The 20,669-nt window shown below is 44.0% G+C and overlaps 1 long non-coding RNA gene across 1 annotated transcript in view; it reads left to right on the forward strand.

Annotated features, from left to right (window-relative positions):
- Window positions 1-3,310, forward strand: part of LOC107390635 (uncharacterized) — a 46,478-nt gene extending 43,168 nt beyond the window's left edge. The window contains exons 4-5 of the long non-coding RNA XR_011520085.1: window positions 2,782-2,888; window positions 2,961-3,310. This is a non-coding gene — a long non-coding RNA (uncharacterized lncRNA). The remainder of the gene's footprint in view (window positions 1-2,781; window positions 2,889-2,960) is intronic.
- The last annotated feature ends 17,359 nt before the right edge of the window (window positions 3,311-20,669 follow it).

Consider the following 20,669-nt stretch of genomic DNA (forward strand, 5'->3'; position numbering starts at 1 on the left):
ATACAGCCTGTCTAAACCCGAACAAGCCTGCATGTCTGATTACATTTCAGAATCCCTAACGTCCGGAATCATACGACCATCCACTTCTCCCCTGGGTGCTGGATTCTTTTTCGTTTCCAAGAAGGATGGTTCGCTCCACCCCTGCATTGACTACCGTGGTTTGAATCTGATTACCGTTAAGAATAAGTATCCACTACCTCTCCTATTTTCCACGTTCGAACCCGTTAATGATGCTTCAATCTTTACAAAATTAGATCTGCGCAACGCCTACCATCTGGTCAGAATTCGTGAGGGTGACGAATGGAAAACGGCATTTAAGACACCTTTGGGTCACTTTGAATATCTAGTAATGCCATTTGGTCTCACCAACGCACCTGCTGTGTTCCAGTCCCTAGTCAACTCCGTGTTGGGCGATTACATTAACCAGTTTGTGACAGTTTACCTGGACGACATCCTCATTTTCTCCAAAAACTTAACTGAACACCGCCAACATGTCCGCGTGGTGCTCCAGCGCCTCCTGGAGAATCGGCTGTACGTTAAGGCGGAGAAATGTGAGTTTCACGTTCCTTCAGTAAAATTCCTAGGTTTTGTGCTAGAACATTGGAAACTAAAGACTGATCCTGATAAGATCGCTGCTGTCTCGTCCTGGCCCATTCCGACTACCCGTAAGCAGCTCCAGAGGTTCTTAGGTTTTGGCAACTTTTACCGCAGATTCATTCGAGACTACAGCCGGATAGCACTTCCATTAACCCAGCTCACCTCCATCAAGAGACCATTTTTATGGACTGAGGAGGCTAACCAGGCTTTTCTTACTCTTAAGGAGAGATTCGCTCACGCACCCATACTCACTCGCCCGGATCCATCAGCTCCATTCACCATGGAGGTTGACGCCTCTGACGCTGGGGTTGGAGCTGTCCTGTCCCAAGTTTCCTCCTCTGATCAGCTTCTCCATCCCTGCACTTTCTATTCCCGGCGCCTTTCCCCAGCCGAGCAGAACTATGAAGTTGGTGATCGGGAATTGTTGGAGGTGAAGCTGGCTTTGGAGGATTGGCGTCACTGGTTGGAGGGAGCAGAGCACCCGATTACCATTTGGACAGATCATAAAAACCTATCATACCTGAAGGAGGCTAAAAGACTCAATCCCCGTCAATCTCGTTGGTCACTGTTTTTCTCCAGATTTAACTTTACCATCTCTTACAGACCCGGTTCAAAGAACGTTAAACCAGATGCCCTGTCTCAACAATATGCCTCCGACAGAGAAGTAGAGCCTTCCACCATCATTCCTGCCTCCTGCATAGTCGGCTCTATAGCATGGAACATTACCAACAAGGTCCTGGAGGCCCAACAGCAGGAACCCGATCCAGGTACCGGCCCCCCAAATAAGATTTTTGTTCCCACCAGCACCCGGGGTCCACTCATTCACTGGGCCCAAACTGCCAAGTTCTCCATTCATCCAGGTCTGGGATGAACCATCTTTCTAATCAGAAGGACATTTTGGTGGCCCTCCATGTACCGGGATGTTAAGGAGTATATCAGTGCCTGTCAGGTATGTGCCAGACACAAGTCTAGTAACCAGCCTCCTCAGGGTCTTCTCCAACCTCTGCCTGTGCCCCATCGACCATGATCTCATATAGCTCTGGACTTCGTCACTGGTCTCCCTCTGTCTAAGGGTTTCACCGTCATACTCACCATTGTCGACCGCTTCTCAAAAGCCTGCCATCTGGTTCCCCTGAAATCCCTTCCTTCTTCTACCGAAACAGCCAACCTGCTCATCAAACACCTTTTCCGCCTGCATGGATTACCCAGCGAGATCCTGTCTGATCGTGGACCCCAGTTCGTTGCTCGAGTATGGACAGACTTCGCTAAACACCTGGGAGCCAAGGTTAGTCTCACCTCCGGTTTTCACCCTCAGACTAACGGGCAGGTGGAGCGCATGAACCAGGAACTGGAGGCTATGCTGCGCTGCATCTGTTCCTCCAACCCTGCCGGATGGAGTGCGCAATTGCCATGGGTGGAATACGCCCATAATTCCCACACTTCGTCATCCACAGGTCAGTCTCCCTTCGAGGTCTCGCTTGGGTACCAAACCCTCTGTTTCTCTCCAACTCTGCTTCCTCCACCTCAGTTCCTGCGCCGAGCCCGCCGCACATGGACTCAGACTCGTGCAGCGCTCCAGCGTACCGCGGAGCGTAATCGCTGGATTGCTGACCGCCACAGGCGGCCTGCACCCACCTACACTCCGGGTCAGTTGGTCTGGCTCTCTTCCCGGGACGTCAAGGTTTGTGGATCTTGCCGGAAGTTCTCTCCTCGCTTCCTGGGTCCTTTCCCTGTGGCCGAAGTCCTGGGTCCGGTCTCTGTCCGCCTGGAGTTGCCCCCTTCCATGCGGGTGCATCCAGTCTTCCATGTCTCCCTCCTCAAGCCGGTGGTGTCCAGCCCTCTGTGCCCTCCTGACGCTCCACCTCCACCTGTCCGCCTCGCCAACGGGAGTGTCGGTTACCGTGTGCGTCGCATCCTGGATGTTCGACCGCGGGGTCGCGGCCGGCAATTCCTGGTGGACTGGGAGGGCTACGGACCCGAACACCGGCAGTGGGTGCCTGGACCCTGGATCGATGATGTCTCCCTCATTGATGACTTTGAGGCCTCCCGTGCTTCCTCCTCCTCCGCATCCTCCTCTGCTGGGCCGCCGGGTGGCGTCCCTTGAGGGTGGCAGGGGGGGGGGGGGGGGGGGCACTGTCACGGTTTGCCCCCACCTACTGGTGGATTTTCTGTTTTGTGTTGCAGGTAGGCGCAGCAGATGGCACACCTGTTTGGAGTTTTACTAATTGAGGGACAGAGGATTTAAGGAGCGGTGTGACTCAACTCCAGTGCCGGTTGATACTCTCACATGGGTAGTCTCTAGCCTCTGAACCTGCCTGCTCTGTTTCGTGATTCCATGTTTATAACTTTGAACTCCGTTCCAGTATCCTGTACCTGCTTCACCTACCTTGCCTGGAGTTGTTCCCACGTCTCGTCGCTTAAAGATCCTCTGGACTCCTCTCTCCACGTCTGCCCGCCTGCCTCACGCTCTGAACTCCTCATCTGGTCTGACCTTCCTCAGTTCGCCTCCACTCTGGTTCCGATTCCTGACCGTAAGAACTTTCTCAGTCACAGACTCTTATCTCCTGGTTCTCTGGTTCCGGTCTCGCTCACCTTCTGCTTATGTCCCCGTAGATTCCGGTCTCCTCCTGATCCTGATCTGAAGCAGCGCCTTTAGTTTGGTTTTGCCTCTTCTGTTATTTCACTCATTGTAAATAAACCATTTTACTTTTTACTCACCGTCCCTCTCATGTGATTCTTCATGTCCTGGGTGAAAGCTCTTACCCACAGCATGACAAAAGCACTTTGAGAGGCGCTATACAAGTGCAGATAATTTATCATTTATAGTGTTGATCAGGCAGAGCTTTGTTGCATAATGGCTTCAAACACGTATATGCCATAAATCCTCTAATATTAGGCTGTATTCAATTAATGGCCGGGTATCACATTTTGGCCGGTGTCGGAGTCGGCGGAGGTGAATAATGGCCGTTTTTTTTATTGTGGCTGGGTGGAATGTGGTAACAAGCAAGTACCGGGGGCAGTTGTGTCATCCGTCTCACTTTTGATTTGCCAGTGATAGACCGCGAGTGTAACTTTAACTGTGCGGAGACGAAGAGAAGGCGAAAATTTGATATCAAGTTCAAAGAGAATGTGCTGATTATGCTGCAGAACACTCTGGGGAGCAGTAGCAGGGGTTGTATGAACTAGTCACTAGTCAACTTGACTGCTCTATAGTGACTTTTTATGCCTGTCATCGACTAGTCGCTGTCACGTGATAATGACTGGCAAGATGCAGTCCTCGGAAGAGACAGCAGCCTGCTGTCAGCAGGTGACAATCTCCTGCGCATCAGGAGGCAACGCGCTGTGCCAGAGCGTCGGTACTGCCACCCGCCGTAAAACGGACATTTAACCAAATTGCGATGTTTACCCTCTTGCAATTTAACCTTCCCCTCACCCCCATCCTAACCTTAACCAGCTTGTGCATGCAAAGCTCTGATTGTTGACGCGCTCCAGACATCTGCGTCCTGAGCACGGCCACAGTAACATTATCAAATTAGGTGTCGCCACCTCAAAAACATATTTAACATGCAACCGTTTATGTCGGCTCATTTCCTTTAATGTTTTCTGTCTTTTATTTGTGCCTGATGCATTTCGCTGCTGTGGAGCGGGGCGCATCACCTGTTTTGTCCTCTGGTGACGCACCTCACTGATGCAGCAGGCGCGCACTCCGCTGTTTTTGCGGTCGGTAGATATTTTAGCACTGCAGTTCAAAGGTAACTCATAAGGTGAATATATATGAACCCAGGTAGCAGTTTTTCTTTAGGATTGAGAGGAGATGCAGGAAGATAATAAACAGACAGGACAGAAAAATAGTCAAATAAAAACAAGTTAGTTTTTGTACCTGCTGTTGCAACAAACAGACACCATTGAAGGTAATCAGAAGTGAGGAACAGAAAATGAAGTAATTATTTTAATGTTTAGAGCAGCAGGAACTCCGAGAGGCTGCAGGCGCATCAATGAGTTTGTGGCTGATGCGCAGGGGGAGGAGGGAGAGGGCTGAAGCAGAAACTACCATTGTTAAAAGAAATGTGTTCAACTTTGAAAATGTGGGCGCAATTTTAATTGTCAAAAACTCCAGCAAGCCAACCGAACTCAAATAGAAATTGAGGCCTGCCTCTAATTCTGGACCTCCTTCCAATAAAAGCCTGGAGCTTGATGAGCTTGAGTCAAATACAGGCCTGGGCCTGTATTACAGGATTTAAGGTAATAGTGTTAGTTTTTACGTAAACCATTGGATGAAATTACACAAACTCACTGAGCTCTAGTTAAGGTGCTTGCAATAGTTTGTGTATGTGTACGTACGTGCGTGTGTGTGTGTGTGTGTGTGTGTGTGTGTGTGTGTGTGTGTGTGTGTGTGTGTGTGTGTTTGGGGGCGGGTACATTGGAACTTTGTCCGCCCCAGTTTGAAAATCCTATCTGCGCCCCTGTATCTGAAGCATAAGTCTGAAGTATGACAAGTCTCAAAATCTGGGTTGACTGCTCCAATTGAGCGATTGCCACAGGTTCTGAAAGCTGTTTTGGCCTCCTCTGTCCAGCAGATATTATTGGGGGTGCGGGAACCAGTCAGATCTGTAAGAGGAGCTTCTCTGATGGAGAAAAATGATGATAGAATCCTACCATACACAAAAACAATCCCGGTTGTTTTCTGGTTTCTGGCAGGGACAGGACTCTGTGGCAGCAACTTATTAACTTGAGATTTTATCACCCCATTCCCACATACAAACCTAAGGTACTCAGTTTCAGCCTTGGCAATGGTACACTTAGCTGGATCAAATCAAATAAAGTCAACCTTTATTTATAGAGCACCTTACAGGCATATAGCATTCCACCAAAATGCTTTCCAATTAAAATGAAAAAGATAAAACCAATAGGGACAATTAAAAACCAACAATATAAACAAAACGGAGTAAGAGCATGTAAAAATGTCACCAACAGCTAACCCACAAAGTTAAGAGCCAGATCATAAAAGTAGGTCTTCAACCTCATTTAAAAAACCTCTACTTATGGGCCTTAACAGCTAAGGGAAGGGCGTTCCGTAGTCTCGGTCTCGGGAACCGAGAGTGGCCGACCAGAAACACGTGGCTCCAACACCTCTGACAAATCAACACATTCTCACCCAACTAGCAAGATGGTTAAGGATAGGATAGCGTGAGAGGAAGTTTAGAAATGGCAAGAGGGTTAAGGTTCGGATGCAGGGAAATGTGCGTGTTTGGTACGGTGCCAGCAGACATTCTTTGGGATTTGCAGTCGGAAAAACTCCTTTTCATACAACGGTGACAAGAAAGGGCACTCTCAGCATTGGTGTCTGATGCAGAGGGTGATGTTGTGTCCAAAGCGTTGGGAGTGAGTATGTGTTGGACAAATATTCAGGGACCAACCCATTCATTGGCTTGAACATCAATAAAATAAGTTTAAAACGAATCCTAAAACTGACAGGTAGCCAATGAAAAGCAGCCAGAACTGAAGGCGTGTGTTCATAGTTTCTCTTGCCTTAAAGCCTGATTTATACTTCTCTGTTGCATCGGTGCGGAGACACGCAACACCAATATGCGTTGGCGCAAAGCCTCTCTACAGGCTCACAGACAGTGACAGAGACCAAAGGGTTGTGATTGGTCAGGATGCCACTTCCTGTAAATTTGTCACCAGCACCACCGTTGCCCCGTTACAAAGTAAAAGATATTTAGCGGCAGAAACGGAACAGGTTGAAGAACGCATCACAGAGCAAGTCTGAAAATATGAGCGTTTATTTACCCATGACTGAACGATTACAAAATACGGAGTAAACGTTGACAGAAATGACGAGAAACCTGTGTTTAGAGAAGGCAATCAGATGAAGAGGTGGAGGAGGATGAAGGACAAATTTGTCTGTGTTATAAAGCCTCTGAAATACATAAACACATTAGTAAATACACCACCGTGGACCGAATACATGAGTGTTATGGTGCCAGGATCCCGCAGACCAGCACTACGTCCTCTGTTGTCCTGGCGAGGAATTGCTTTGCAACACTCCACTGCCTGAACAGAAGTTCGAATGTGGAAAACCTTTCTGACACTGTGTGCGTCTCTCCGTTGCAGAGCTCACTGAGAAGTATAAATCAGGCTTAACAGTCAACCCAGCCGACTGAAGATGGTCCAACACCTTCTCCAGCTGTTTAGATGTTTTTCCCAGATAGAACTGAATGTCATCAAGGTAAGCTGCAACAAAATCTGACTTGTCAGAAAGTACTTAATCTATCATTCTCTGAAAAGTAGCTGGGGCTCCATGTAGTTCAAAAGGCATGCCCGCAGACACCACTTCTGAGCGCTCAGTTTGTGTTACTGCCAACACCCCACGTAGACATCTATAGTGGCTAGATATCTAGACGTCCCAAGGCGCTCAACCATGTCATCAAAGCAGGTTGTTAGGTATGAATTAAATCGTGATATTGCATCAGGTACTTGAAGCCTATGCAGAACTGCTATCTTTCTGTAGCACCAGGACAGGGTGGCAACAATCACACCTGGGTGGACTTCCCCTTTCAGTGGAAGCATCCTACGGCCAGGTATCCTGTAACTCATTCTAATTACAGAAGCTCTGTTTTTTAACACATTAACATGTATGTCTGTTTTATCCGGATCCTCCCTGAATATATCTGGATGGCACAGATTTCTCATCTGAGTCTGCTTTTCTTTAGAAAGATGTTCAAGACCCAGGTTCTGAGGAGTGGGTTTTCGTCTACTTGCTCCTCTTCCAGAACCTCCTGGATCAGAAATACATTTGCTTCTGGTCTCCACCCATTTCTGTTTTGAAATGGCAATCTTGTAGGTTTCTTCCAGATCTCACACGGTCCTTGCCATTTTGCTAATGGGTTAGAGAGAAGGAGCACTAGCTGGAACCCCAAAATCAAGTGGCTGTACCAGTGTACAGGAGCATCTGAGAATCACAACCTAAAGTAGGTTGATTCATTTTTCATTCCTAATAAAAACACATTCAGTTAAAAACAACAAGAAGTTTTCATAACTGAGGTAAAAGTGACAGATGCTCCAAAACAAAACAAATAGAAAATACTGGAATGAAAATTATCTCTTCATTTTATGGAAATATGTTTCATTTTGCCTACAAATTCAGTACAAAATAGTTATTCTTGTATGAAAATTGACTATTGGCTTGTAGGGACATGAGTAGTAATTAAGATGCTCAAATCAAAGTTTTTATAAAACTGTAAGGTGTTACGCCGTCAAGATTTAGAGCTGCACTGGTTATCATGGAAACATCCTGTGTGGGAAATTAGTGCCAAGGTTTTTGGGAAGTTGTAAGTAAATTCCTTATTGCTTTTTTCAATAATCATATAAGTTGTGTCCCAAACCCTTGAGTCAAATGTATGCTACATCAAAAACCAAAACAATGACAATCTGTGTCTTGAAACAACTCAAATTCATTTTAAAATTACAAATGAAAATAATCCACTAATCCCTGGATGACTGAGAACCTTCACCAGAACAAATGAAGATACATCTCTTGTATTTTGGAAACACTTGAAGACAATTTTCCCTATTAACGCCATTTTTCTGCAACACTGCAGGTTGCTTTCCAAGGCCAAGCAACATGTTTACTCTGAGGTAATGCCTGCAGAACATCTGCCACAGAGATCCCATCTGGGTTTGTTAACCATCCCTCTAGTTTCTCTGAAGACTTTCTGATCTTCCCTGATTACATGTGGCAGCCTCTGACCCAAGCTGGACCTCCTTCTCACATGGAAGATTGACGATAATGGATGCAGAAACCTTTGTTGATTTTCTGTACAAGGTTGTGCACTTTCTGCAGAAAGGGCGCTGTTTAACCTCATTTGTAAGTTGGTCCAACCTGGGAACTTCTTATTTACATCACAGTTGCCTGAAAAAGTACCCGACCAAACTGAATAAGATGTCTGACTTTCTCTGCCTGAACTGTGTTCTATCCTGCCGTTGTGCTTCATAAAGCTGTTTACAACAGAGGAATTTCTTCAAGTTCAGTTCTGTGGCTGATAGAGCCAAAATAAACAGCTGTCATAAAGAGGAGAACATGGAGAACTGTGTTGGAAGAACCACAGCATCCCTGTGCTCGGACGATGGAGATTTATTGTTCACTGGCGACTGTGGCACAGGAGTTAAGTGCTCGCCCCGTAATTGGAAGGTTGCAGGTTCAAACCCCACTCAGTCTGTCGCTGTGTCCTTGGGCAAGACACTTAACCCGCGTTGCCTGCTGGTGGTGGTCGGAGGGACCAGTGGCACAAGTGCTCGGCAGCCTCGCCTCTGTCAGTGCGCCCCAGGGCAGCTGTGGCTACATCGTAGCTCATCCCCACCAGTGTGTGAATGTATGTGTGTGAATGGGTGAATGACTGATTGTGTTGTAAAGCGCCTTGGGGGGGTCCAGGACTCTAGAAGGCGTTATATCAAATACAGGCCATTTACCATTGGTGTCAGCTATCTCTGCTTTGGTTTAGATCATTCAGCAGCTGTGTGCCAACTGGGCTAGCCCACAGCCACGCAACAGCCCATAATATGAAAATAGCAAGCAGCAGAAGGCTGTGGGAGTAGTGTAGTTTTTTTTTCTGACCCTGGATCATAGTAGAACAAATATAAAACTATTAAAACCATTGACTAGGTTATTCATCAGCTGTTTTATATCCTAAACTCTGATTATTTTACCACAGTAGTGCTTAAACAATGACTGACTCACAACTATGTGCTAAAGAAATAAATATTAGAATATATTCTATGCATTTAGTTATTAAAGTACCCACCAGTGTTGTGCCTGAACGCGTTCATTGAACGATCGTTCGTGAATTTGTTCGTTCATTTTTTTTGTAAACGTGAACTGAACTCGTTCGTATTTTGCCTGATGAACGTAAAAGTGTCCTGGCGTGCGTGAACGGGTTTGTGAACGTGTTCTTTCGCTGTTCTAGCTCCAGATCTCCACGGAGCGTTTCCGGAGCTAAAGCCTAGCTAAAACATCCTGTTAACCAAAGAGTTTATAAAACGTAGAACCCGCAAAAGCGGCCAAACATAGACAGTTGCGGTTGGTGCGGCATCTACTCTTCTACATCTATGATGTGTGCAGGAGTCAAAGATCATTCAGAAAAATTGAATAGGTCTTAACTGAAAGATTATACTTTTTTTTAATGTTTTGCATTTTTAATATTGCACTTTGAGTTTGCTGCTTCAGCCTGCTTCCTAAGACTGTTTAATAATTTCTCATTAAAAAAACTGTTCAAATAATGTTTCCCTCATGTTGTTGAGAATATACTGTAGGGTAAAAACTGCAGCTGGGTATGAATGTGGGCTGAATGGGTGCCAACTATTGAAAATTTATTTCATAAGTTTTATCTATCTATCTATCTATCTATCTATCTATCTATCTATCTATCTATCTATCTATCTATCATATATCTATCTATCTATATATATATATATATATATATATATATATATATATATATATATATATATACACACACACACACTCAACAAAAATATAAACGCAACACCTTTGTTCCTGCTCTGATTTTTCATGAGATGGTCTTAAAGATCTAAAATTCATTCCAGATACACAATATCACAATTTCTCTCAAACATTGTTCACAAATCAGTCTAAATGTGTGATAGTGAGCACTTCTGCTTTGCTGAGATAATCCATCCCACCTCACAGGTGTGCCACATCAAGATGCTGATCTGACATCATGAGTAGTGTACAGGTGTACCTTATACTGCCCACAATAAAAGGCCACCCTGGAATGTGCAGTTGTTTTTTTTTTTTGCTTTATTGGGGGTCTGGGGACTCAGAACTGGTCAGTATCTGGTGTGACCACCATTTGCCTCATGCAGTGCAACACATCTCCTTCTCATAGAGTTTATCAGATTGTCAATTGTGGCCAGTGGAATGTTGGTCCACTCCTCTTCAATGGCTGTGCATAGTTGTTGGATATTAGTGGGAACTGGTACACGCTGTCGTATACGCCGGTCAAGCACATCCCCAACATGCTCAATGGGTGACATGTCCGGTGAGTATGCAAGAACTGGGAAATTTTCAGCTTCCAAGAATTGTGTACAGATCCTTGCAACATGGGGCCGTGCATTATCTTGCTGAAACATGTGATGTTCATGGATGTACGGCACAACAATGGGCCTCAGGATCTCATCACGGTATCTCTGTGCATTCAAAATGCAGTCAATAAAATGCACCCATGTTCTTCGTCCATAACAGATGCCTGCCCATACCATAACCCCACCGCCACCATGGGCCACTCGATCCACAACACTGATGTCAGCAAAGCGCTCACCCACACAATGCCACACAGGCTGTCTACTATCTGCCCTGAACAATGTAAACCGAGATTCATTCGTGGAGAGAACACCTCTCGAATGTGCCAGACACCATCGAATGTGAGCATTTGCCCACTCAAGTCTGTTACGGCGACGAGCTGGAGTCAGGTCAAGACCCCGATGAGCACGACGAGCATGCAGTTGAGCTTCCCTGAGACGGTATCTGACAGTTTGTACAGAAATAGTTTGTTAATGCAAACCAATTGTTTCAGCAGCTGTCTGAGTGGCTGGTCTCAGACAATCTTGGAGGTGAACCTTCTGGATGTGGAGGTCCTGGGCTGGTGTGGTTACACGTCGTCTGCGGTTGTGAGCCCAGTTGGATGTACTGCCATATTCTCTGAAACACCTTTGGAGACGGCTTATGGTGGAGAAATGAACATTCAATGCACGGGCAACAGATCTGGCTAACATTCCTGCTGTCAGCATGCCAATTGCACGCTCCCTCAATGCTTATGGCAACTGTGGCATTTTGCTGTGAGACAAAACTGCACATTCCAGGATGGCCTTTTGTTGTGGGCAGTCTAAGGTACACCTGTGCACTACTCATCATGTCGGATCAGCATCTTGATGTGGCACACCTGTGAGGTGGGATGGATTATCTCAGCAAAGCAGAAGTGCTCACTATCACACATTTAGACTGATTTATGAACAATGTTTGAAAGAAATGGTAAAATTGTGTATCTGGAATGAATTTTAGATCTTTAAGTCCATCTCATGAAAAATCGGAGCGGAAACAAAGGTGTTGCGTTTATATTTTTGTTGAGTGTATGTATATATATATATATATATTATTTTTTTTAATATAATTATATATATATATATATATATATATATATATATATATTATATATACATATATACATGTAATATGTATATGTTTATATATATATATATATGTATATACATATATATATATATACACACATATTATATATATATATATATATATATATATATATATATATATATATATATACTGATCACAGGATTGTAATATCAAGTACTAACACTGTCATTTCACAGATTGATTGAACATTGGGCTCACATTATTATTGGTAATAACAAAGTTGTTGATTATGTGTTTATCAAGAGAGTATTCTTCGTCTTCGTAATGAGCTGTAACAAAGGTGAAGCAGTTCAGATGAGCAGAGTGCATGAAAGACCTTGGCCACTATTTCATGTAGATCAGCCTGTCAGAGACGTTATGTCTCTGCTCGAGTAGACGCAGGAGATCATGACCTTTAGGTCAAAATCATGACATTCATGATGCTACATATGTTTACTTGACGAGGTCATAACATTTGCACTCACAAAAAGACAGAGTAAGTTAAGTTAACGCATGACACATAGTTAACCTTTTGCCCAGGTTCATAGTCTCCAGATCAAAGAGGGTGTGTTTCTGAGATTCTTGTTAAGATCTCTCAAACTTGTCAGCCCCTGATTGGCTGGCCAAATCATAATATAGATTCCGTAAAACTAGATGGCTTTGAGTAATTTGTCAGTTCTAGAGCGAGCTTCAGACCGGCCATCTTTAGCAGCCTCTTCAACCAGCAAAGATTTTGACACGTCGTCAAAACTTTGAAAACCTTTTTCGCACCTGCGAAGCTGATAAAAACAAGATAATTTTCTGCAGAACAAAGCTGATATTGCAAAACTCCTTCAGAGTTACTTTTAAGACACAACCAGTTTCATCATTTGTTGTGACCCAGAGACATCTCAGGACCGACCTGGTTGCACTAAGGTTTCTCTACCCGTCTCGTGCTTGAGGTCTTCACTACTCCTGACATCTCGGATCCAGAAGGGAGTCTCCAGAATGGGTGAGGTAGACACTTCAGACGGATTGCGTCTTGATGCTTTTAATAAGAAACTGCTTATTTGCAAACCAAATTCTTTTAAATCCGGGACTCAGCTCTCTGAGATACGGAGATTCTGATTACCGTATTTTCTGGACTATAAGCCGCTACCTTTTTCCCACGATTTGAACCAGGCGGTTTATAATGAGGTGTGACTTTACTGAAGATTTTCCTTCACCTGCCAGGGGGCGCTTTAGCAGAAAGTGAAACAGGTGGAAGTCAAAAGTGGAAATAGAAGAAAGTGCTCATTTTAATTTAGCACATACAAGCAGCCGGCACGACGAAGAATGTTTTTCAAATCCATACCCCCTCATCATGGTACACGTATGAGTTCATATGATGCCGCATTTAAGTTGAAGGCCATCGAACTGGCAGTAAAGGAGGGAAACAGTGCTGCCGCACGTAAGCTTGGCATGAATGAATCCATGGTTCGGCGCTGGAGACGGCAGCGGGAAGAACTCATTCAAGCCAGCTTCACCCGGGGATGATGACAGCAACACGGACAGCGACACTGAGTGCGTTTACGTGCAGCCAGTAACCCTTTTAAAACCCGAATATTCACAATAACCCGGTTCCGCACTGCCATGTAAACACCGCCAAAAACCCAGATATGCTCATAACCGGGTTTTTAAAAACCCGGTTACTACACCTGGGATAACCCTTTTCTAACCCGAATGTTTGGTCGTGTAAACGCACATCGGGATATCCCCATCAAAGCATGTGTTCTGCGCATGCTCTGTTCGCAAGGAATCTTGGTCTTTTGAGTAGCGAGATGTCTTGTATGCGCCAGAACACCGGAAGTAAACAACAAGTTGGGAGCAGCATGGCGAGTCGTGGCACAGCACCACACTTTTGGAGTAACGAGGAAACCTCTGTCTTCATCGGTCTGGTGAAAAGTATGAACATTATGTCTTTTGTTGACGGCTGAAAGTACAGAGACAGCGAAATATACAAGAAGGTAACCGCATATTGCGTCTTGATGTAGTCCATACGTCCTGATGCTACCCCAACGTCCACATTTAAATCGGGTTATGCAAGTTAGGGGTAACTCTTTCTATTTATGCTTGTAAACGGGTTATTCTGAACAACGCAGAAACCCGAATACCGAGCTTAACCCGATCATAACCCGGATATTGGCTGCATGTAAACGTAGTCACTGACATCGCCACCGAAAAGGTATGTGACGAAGCTCTTCTGAGGCTGTTCAACTCCGACACTGAAGAAGAGGACTTTAATGGCTTTAGTGCGCAAGAGGAAGGTGAGAGCGAATTACTTTCTGGTCGGCAAGTGTGTTTTATTTACTAACCAGGCGTGTTTTGTGTGCAGTTTTTATTTTCTAATCATCCAGGGCTTATTAATGCTGTGTCAGCGCTGTTCTTTTCTTCTAAACATGCAAATTACCGGTAATAATGTGTCAGTGCTGTTTTTATTTTATAACATCCAGAAATATGAATGCTATCAGTGCTGTTTTCTTTTCTAAACTTGCAGGCACGTTCACCTGTGATTAAAATTTGTTTAGTTGAATTAAAACAACAACAAAAAACCTCCATGTAGCGTCTTTCTGTCTAATTATCTTGTGCAATGGCCGTACATGCGCTGTGCGCCGGAGACCTGCATGTGGCTGCTGCACCGCAGCTTGTATTTGAGTGCGGCGTGTGTGTAGAAAACCTTTTTTTTGTTGTTGGTGCGGCTTATATTGAGGTGCCCTCTATAGTTCGGAAATTACGGTACATTATATTTACACATAAGTTCCAGACACCATCCTTTAGTACGCATCCACTCACAGTAAATAATAATTTAACCAATTTGTCAAGTCTTAATTGTTTGTAAAACAAATTCTTATTTTTATAAACCTGACTGTTTCTTGAATCAAAGTGAAGTGTGTACAATTCCCTAATGAATAAAAGAATCCTAGAGTCTTCTGACTAAAACAAATGAAGACCAGGCAAGGTGATATTCTATATTTAAATAGAGTATTACAGCTTATTGGTCTCAAGTGGTGTTAATAATACAAATAGATCTTAAAGCAATTTACATAACCAAGTATACATACTGCGATAAGTATCCAGTTTATCTAACACTACGTGTGTGTGTGTGTGTGTGTGTGTGTGTGTGTGTGTGTGTGTGTGTGTGTGTGTGTGTGGGATGGATGGATGGATGGATGGATGGATGGATGGATGGATGGATGGATGGATGGATGGATGGATGGATGGATGGATGGATGGATGGATGGATGGATAGATAGATAGATAGATAGATAGATAGATAGATAGATAGATAGATAGATAGATAGATAGATAGATAGATAGATAGATAGATAGATAGATAGATAGATGATAGATGATAGATAGATAGATAGATAGATAGATAGATGGATGGATGGATGGATGGATGGATATAGATAGATAGATAGATAGATAGATAGATAGATAGATAGATAGATAGATAGATAGACAGACAGACAGACAGACAGACAGACAGACAGACAGACAGATAGATAGATAGATAGATAGATAGATAGATATAGGAGAAAAAGGAACTATGAACTAGTTCGTTTTTTGAACAGTGAACTTAGTTCAAATTTTTTTAATTATGAACTAAGAAACAAACTAGTTCATTTTAAAATGTATGAACCGAACTTTGAACTAGTTCGTTTTTTCAGTCAATCAAATCAATCAATCAAAGCTTTATTTATAAAGCGCCTTCCGCAACTCTGTCAGGAAGCCCAAGGCACTGAACATAGTACAGTAGTACCAATATAGTGAATAAATCAAAAATAAAAGCAATTCAAATTACAAAATACAAATTACAAAAAAAGGTGAAACATTCTAGTACAGGACAGATGGGTAAAACAAGGGATAGAGTGAACCAATGAAAACTGTGAAAGAAAATCAACGTAAAAGAGGGCCGAATCAAACATGTTCAGGAAACGCCAAGCGGAGGTGGTGTGTTTTTAGGCGACTCTTAAAGGCTGGCAGAGATGGGGACAGCCTAACTGAGGGTGGCAACTGGTTCCAGAGTGATGGTGCTAGGACTGAGAAAGCCCGGTCCCCGCGAGTACGACACCTAGAACGAGGGACAGCTAGCAGGCCTTGGTCAGAGGAGCGCAGAGCACGTGATGGGGAATGTTCAGGAGAGTGGCCAGATGGGGGGAGCACCACCCTGGAAGAAATTGTAAACAAAGACGAGGATTTTGAATTGTGCACGATAGCAAACCGGAAGCCAGTGCAGGGAGGCCAGAACTGGACTGATGTGGTCCCGTTTCCTGGTCCCAGTCAGGAACCTTGCTGCGCTGTTCTGCACAACCTGTAGGTGACGCAGTGATGACTGACACAACCCTGAATAAAGAGAGTTGCAGTAATCAAGCCTAGAAATAACAAAGGCATGCAGTACCCACTCCAGGTGGGCTCTCAACAGCATAGGCTTGATATTTGCAAGGCGTCTCAGGTGAAAGAAACTGGACCGTATCACTGAGTTGATGTGAGCCTCAAATTTGAGTCCAGCATCAATTTTCACTCCCAAACTGGTAACAACTGGTTTTGAGTAGGGAGAAAGAGGGCACATAACGACCCACATTCCTGCTGTTGGGGTGAAAAACAATGAGCTCTGTCTTTCCCTCATTCAGATGCAGATAGTTGGCCATTAGCCAGTGGCGGCTGGCCAGTAGAGGGCGATAGGGCGCCGCCCTCCCAGTTTTTCCGTGTTTTAAATTTTTATTTAAAAAAAATAAATAAATAAAATTAACAATAATCACATATTCTAAGTTAATTGTGTGTTTTGTAACAAAAATAAATCATATATATATCTATCTATATTGGTCTCTGCCGGTCTCTGCCGATCTCTGCCGGTCTCTGCCGAGCGGTGGAGGCTGTGTGCTGTTTTTCAATCGCCCAAACAGGACGAGACCAGCTGTTCAATTGCTGACAAGAATATCCAACGGTAGGAATGGGAATGTATCCAATCAGCGTCGACGTTGTTTCAGAACGTTTCAGAAGCATGATGGGCGATGGAGCTACCGCCAAAGGTTTCGTTGGTGTTCGGTAGAACTCGGCAGAGTCGTTTTTGGTCGTGACGCAGATGTAACATGGACGCCGCCAGTGACTACAACCAGATCTCAGCAGCCACTGAATTCAGTTCGGTCTCTTCTCCAGTATCCGTTCGAGAGGAGAACTATGGTGGAAAAACTTAATGTCAAAGAGCTTGGACCAGATCAGCCCGACGTAAAGATAAGCCAGCAGGAGAAGGAGAGAGGTAAACTGTACACACGAGGCTTCTCCCGAAATTGGTACACCAGGAAGGCTTGGCTAGCTGGATGCAATCACGCTAATGCGTTATTTTGCTTTCCGTGTTTGTTATTCAAAACGGCTGGGACAGATAAGGCATGGATGAGTCAGGAGTTACAGACATGAAACATTTTTCTGAGAAGGTGAAGAAACACGAGTCATCCCGGGCACACATGGACAACAACACGGTGAAGCTAGCCATGCTAGGCAGCAGAGCTAACGTTGCCATGCAGGGAACAACAGCAGCTGGGTGCAGAGGTAAGCTGTACATTACATTTCTGTGAACAAGATAATCAGAATCAGAAATCCTTGGTTGTCCCACAAACCGGGACATTTGTTTAATAACATGTTTAATGTGCAATAAAAACTAATTTCAACACACATACCTATTATACATATTTAATCATGTAAATGTGTATTTCATGTAAATTTGTACATACATCAATCTGATTCCATTTTACTTGTTACACTTCTGCTGCAGCAAACAAATTTCCCAGCTTTTGGGACAATTAAACATTTCTGATTCTCAATTAGATGTTTTTACCTCAAATGTAAAAACATCTGATTGAGAATCAGAAATGTTTTACTGTCCCAAAAACTGGGAAATATGACATTTGTAAGAGGATACTGATGACATTATTTCCTATGAAAGTGTTTCCTATGTACTTATCTGTTGTTTTTTATTTATCATATGACAGGTTTTTCACACCATCCTGAGCCATGCAAAAGAAGATTCTTGTCATCACACCCATGACCACAGCCGAATTAGAAAGGTGCTTTTCTACTTTAAAGAGGATTAAGACTTTCCTTGAGGAACACCATGACACAGGATGGGCTGAATGCTCTTGCCATGCTCTCCATGGAAAAAAAAGCTTGTCACAAACATTCCTGACTTCAATAAAAAGCTCATCGAGAGCTTTGCCACTCAGAAGGACAGACAGAAGGGCAAAATTTCTGTCCAAATGAGGTATCACACACACACAAATGCATCCACTTGATCTTTGTATAAAGTTGACCTTGGCACAACACTCCAGAAATATTTAACAGTGTAAATTTCTGGCATTTTGTCTAAGTGGTGTTTACTACATTACTGTAACAGTGACCTGCTCGTAATTTTTGGTGTTCACTCAAATGTTGAAATTAAACAAAATGGTTTTGTTACTTGCCTCTTGCATTGCCTATTTACCATTTATGGTCATGTTATTTTATGTGTAATTTAATGCAGTATTTTTCAACCTTGGTCTGCAAGGCAGCGTGCCAATAGTCAGACACACCTGGATTAATCAGTTTGTCCAATGATGTAAGACAGGAAATAAAAAGAGCTGTGCTAAATTCAGGAAATAGTGAAGTTGTGCACAAAGCTCAGAAAGCACAAGTTTGTTTAAAAATAAAAAATAGCACAGCCCCACCAAAAATATTTTTCACCAGCCGCCACTGCCATTAGCCAAGACTTCACCTCGTTAATACAGGACACAAAGGACTGGATAGAGTGACCTTTCTCCTGACACAACGGAGAGTAAATCTGGCAATCGTCAGCATAGAGATGGAATGATAGGCCATGTTTACGAAAGATTGACCCCAGAGGTAGCAGATAAATGGCAAACAAAAGAGGACCAAGGATCGATCCCTGTGGGACCCCCCAGCGGAGCCCCTCCCAAGAAGAAAAAACATCACCCAGTTTAACGCAGAACGTCCTGTTGTGGAGATATGATCTAAACCAATCCAGAGCAGACCCTTTGATCCCAACCCATCGTTCCAAGCGATCGAGTAGAATCGCGTGGTCAAGTGTGTCAAAGGCTGCCGTCAGATCTAACAACAGAAGCATCACAGATGTACCCTGATCTAGTGATAGATATCATTTAAGACCCTCAGTAGAGCTGACTCTGTGCTATGGCCAGACCTGAACCCTGATTGGAAAACCTGAAACAGATCAGAGTCAGCTAAATGTGAGACCAGCTGCTGATAAACGATTTTCTCAAGCAGTTTTGATGTAAACCAAACCGGGTCTGCAGCGGGGCAGCAGCACCGAGATCGCGCACGAGCACAGTCTCCTTTAACTCTGTGCCCGTAACCGAGCGCAGATTCTCCCAGCAGGCCCCAGTCTGGCGAGATCTTCGAGCCAATCGGCCGTGGCGCAGTGCCAGTTCACCCTCAGAGCCGGCCAAGTTCCCTGGGCAGGGCGCCGAGTAATCCAGGAGATGTCTCGGAACCACCGGGTCAGAAGCTGGGCCGAATCGGGCCAGCCGCTTCTTCAGGGATCCAGGCCGACGTCTCACGCGCTGGCTACCTCTCTTTCCCCGTCTTCTCCGATGCTTCCTTCTCGAGCTGGGGCGGACAGAGGGCCGACACATCACGGCTTGGGGGGAGAGAGCACACGGGCAGTCCAACTAGCAGCATCGTCCGTGAGGTTCCCAGCTCGCACAACCCGCTACATCAACGGAAGGACGAAGCCTCAGCAGCGCGGCTTGATCGTATGTCAGCAGAGGATCCACACCATTCAAAAAAAGCATCAGAGACAACAAAAATGCATAAAAGCCAATAAAACGCCAATAAAAACCAGTAAAAAGCAAGGTATCAGTGCATAAAGAGGACGAGCAGCTCGCAGCGTGCACCCGCGCGAGCTTCATCTTACTCTCCTCAACAAACTAACTTTCCCAACACTGGTGCCCACACACATTTAAATTCAATATTTAGTTGTGAAGGCAACTTAGAGAGTAACATAGGAACAAGTTACATTAGGGGTGGGTAATAAAACACATTTATTATTAGGAATTTATTTTTTCTACCAGAACACTTCATGACCAGATCCCTCCTCCCAAAAGGGAACACATTTTCAGGTGGGACTATCTTTATTTCAGCCCACCCCTCATGTGGGATTTCTAACATTTTATAAAGTTGCCAACTTTCAGGCGTCACATGTGAGACTCAAGCGTTTACCCAGGGGTGTCAAACTCAAACTCACAAGGGGCCGAAATTCCGAAACTCTGGGACGAAGTCGAGGGCCAAACTTAATATTTTTGAAAAAGTGACGGTAAATTTGCACATTTTCTTTATCAACATATATGCAATTTTGAACCTTTAAATTTGGAAACAAACTTATTTCTGCATTAACACTGAATGTGGAATAACCAAATTACACACGAGCAAGTCAGTTTGAAATAAAAGGCATCAGTGGTATTCATTACTTGTGGTAAAATCAGCATTTTAAAATCTATTCAGGATTTATGTTTTCTTGTTTATTCATTTTTCTTATTTTTTATTCTCCTTTTTTCTCCTGTAATACGTGTCATCGCTGCTGTGACGTCTAGCTTTCCCCACTGAGGAACAATAAAGGGATTTTCTATTCTATTCATCTATCTGCAGCCTTTCCACTTCCTGTTTACTGTAGGTTAAATCTTTTCTCACGGGCCAACAACAAAATAAAAACATCATTTTATCTTAAATGAAAATGCAACATCTCACCTGTTAACTTTCATGTTTTGGAGCAGAAAAAGAGCAGAAAACCAGCATATTTAAAGCTCAGTTTGCTCCACTGGTTTACTGTGATGCTCACCTG

This window comes from Nothobranchius furzeri, chromosome 3, assembly GCF_043380555.1.
Source record: "Nothobranchius furzeri strain GRZ-AD chromosome 3, NfurGRZ-RIMD1, whole genome shotgun sequence".
NCBI classification, from domain to species: Eukaryota; Metazoa; Chordata; class Actinopteri; order Cyprinodontiformes; family Nothobranchiidae; genus Nothobranchius; species Nothobranchius furzeri.